Below are 2754 nucleotides of genomic sequence, written 5' to 3'. Positions count from 1 at the left end.
AGTCCCTAGATCAGTAGAAACTTTATACCCCGATCCTTACCCGCACGAAAAAATACAGGCAGCTACCTGTATTGATCCGTATACTCAGCACACTGCTTTCAGATCCCTTCTCATTTTTTGCACAGGAAATTGCCCTGTTTTTCTTATAAACCAAGCTTTGCATTCAAAGTAGTTTTTGTTTTATTTTATCTAGTATATCTGGTGCTACAAGTACAAAAGATGTGTACACTTTATGAAAGGAAAGATACAGATGATAAATAACATTACGTCATCTTTCCAGAACCAAAAATGTTATATTGTTGAAATTTTAAGAAAAAATACTCCATACCACATACAAAACTTAACACAAAATGAACCATAGGTCTAAATGTGAAACATAAAATCATAAAATTTTTACAAGAAGACAGGAGAAAAATCTCTGTGATGTTGACTTAGGCAAATTTCTTAGATAAGACACAAAAAGCATGAACAAAAATTTTAAAAGAAGATAAAATGGACTTTATCATTAAGCATAAAAAGCATGAACAAAAATTTTAAAAGAAGATAAAATGGACTTTATCAAAATGAAAATTTTCTGCTTTTCAAGACATTCTTAAAATGAAAAGACTATTTTTCTGAGGGAAAAAAAGAAAATGAAAAGACAAGCTACAGACTGAGTGAAAATATTTACAAATCACATGTTTGCCAAAGGACTCGTATCTAGAATATATAATATATATAAGACATATATATGTAGTAAGTCTCATGACTCACTAAAAAAAAGTAATCTAATTTTGAAAATGGGCAAAAGATGTGTACCATTTCACTTTGTTCAAAGTTTCACTTTGTCAGTGAAAATATACGGATGATAAATAACATCATTAGTCTTTAGGGATGTGAAATTAAAGCCACGAGGAGATACTACCACACACTTGTCAGAATGACTACAATTTTTAAAAACCTGACAATACCAAATGTTGACAAGGATGTAGAGCCACAGGAACTCTTATACACCGTTGGTAGGAAAATGAAATAGTACAGCCATCCTGGAAAACAGTTTGGCAGTTTCTTATAAAGTTAAACATACAATTACCATATGATCCAGCAATTCTATTCCTATGTATTTACCCAAGAGAAATGAAAATATATGACTACACAAAGACTTACACACAAATGCTTATAGCAGCTTTACTAATTGTTATGGGTTGAATTACCCCCTGTTCCCCAATTAATATGATGAAGTCCTAACCCCAGTACCTCAGAATGTGACCTTATTTGGAAATAGGGTGGTTACAGATATAATTAATTAACATGAAATCATACTGGAGTAGAGTGGGCTTTTAATCCAGTATGACTGGAGTCTTTTTAAAAGGAGAAATGTGAACACAGGCACAGATACAGGGAGCATGCCATGTAAACATAAAGATAGCCAGAGAGAGGGAACGGGAAGAGATCCTTCTTCCCTCATGACCCACAGAAGGAACAAACCGGTGGTGGTACGAAGGCTGCTGCATAGCGAGCAGAGCCAGGGTCTGGACTGCAGCGCGTGCCCCGAGCTCTCCACCTCCAGCCGCCCGCCAGCAGAGGCAGCCCAAGCCCAGCCCGCGGCCCCAGCAGCAGCGCCATGGACAGGTGGACGCCTACATTGACAACCTCATGACCATGGCCGGGTGGACGCCTACATCGACAACCTTATGGCAGAAGCCCCTTCCGTCTGTCAGGACGCGGCCATCGTGGGCTACAAGGACTCGCCCTCTGTCTGGGCCGTCTCCTGGAAAACCTTCGCCAGCATCACGCCAGCTGAGGCTAGTGTCCTGGTTGGCAAAGACCAGTCAAGTGTTTTTGTGAATGGGCTGACACTTGGGGGCCAGAAATGTTCAGTGATCCGGGACTCACTGCTGCGGGATGGGGAATTTTGCATGGATCTTAGCATACCAAGAGTACCGGTGGAGCCCCCACTTCCAATGTCACTGTCACCAAGACTGACGCTAGTCCTGCTGATGGGCAAAGAAGGTGTCCACGGTGGTTTGATCAACAAGAAATGTTACGAAATGGCCTCCCACTTTTGGTGTTCCCAGTACTGACTTCGTCCGTCTCTTGCCCTTCACCGCTCCCCACAGCTTTGCATCCCCCTTCCCTACCCATACACCATTTTATTTGGGGGACCATTACCCCACACCCCTTATTGCTGCCAAAACCACATGGGCTGGGGGAAAGGGCTAATGCCCAGACACCTCCCCCTACCCATACCCCTCCTGTGTATGGTTGGAAAACTTTTTTGGGGGGAATTTTTTTTCTGAATAAAAAAGATTCTACAAAAAAAAAAAGGAACAAACCTTGCTGGAACCTCGATTTTAGATTTGTAGCCTTTAGAACTGTTGAACAGCATATTTCTGTTTAAGCTACCCAGTTAGTGGTAGTTAGTTATGGCAGCACTAGCAAGCTGATATAATTAGCCCAAAATTGAAGACAACCCAATGTCCACTAACCGATGAAAACATATTATGGTACATCTATGCTGTGAAGTATGGCTTATTAATACAAAGAAACGAACCACTTGTAAGTGCAACAACATGGCTGACTCTCAAAAGCACTCATGCCAATCGATATAAGCCAGAAACAAAAGCCTACAGTCTATATATGTTTTTATTTATATGACATTAAAGAAAAGGCAAAACTGTCAAGACTAAAAAAAGATCAGTGGTTGCCAAGGGCCGGTAACTAGGGGGAAGGAATTGGCTACAAAAAGGCACAAAGGGATTTTTAGGGGCAAAG

At 40.7% G+C, this 2754-nt stretch overlaps 1 pseudogene; it reads left to right on the top strand.

Annotated features, from left to right (window-relative positions):
• The first annotated feature begins 1572 nt into the window (after positions 1–1572).
• On the top strand, positions 1573–2136 carry LOC117074516 (annotated as a pseudogene).
• Positions 2137–2754: the final 618 nt, after the last annotated feature.

The sequence above is a fragment of the Trachypithecus francoisi genome, unplaced genomic scaffold (assembly GCF_009764315.1).
Source record: "Trachypithecus francoisi isolate TF-2019V2 unplaced genomic scaffold, Tfra_2.0 Lachesis_group5, whole genome shotgun sequence".
Classification (NCBI taxonomy): domain Eukaryota; kingdom Metazoa; phylum Chordata; class Mammalia; order Primates; family Cercopithecidae; genus Trachypithecus; species Trachypithecus francoisi.
This window is presented reverse-complemented; position numbering and strand designations above follow the sequence as displayed.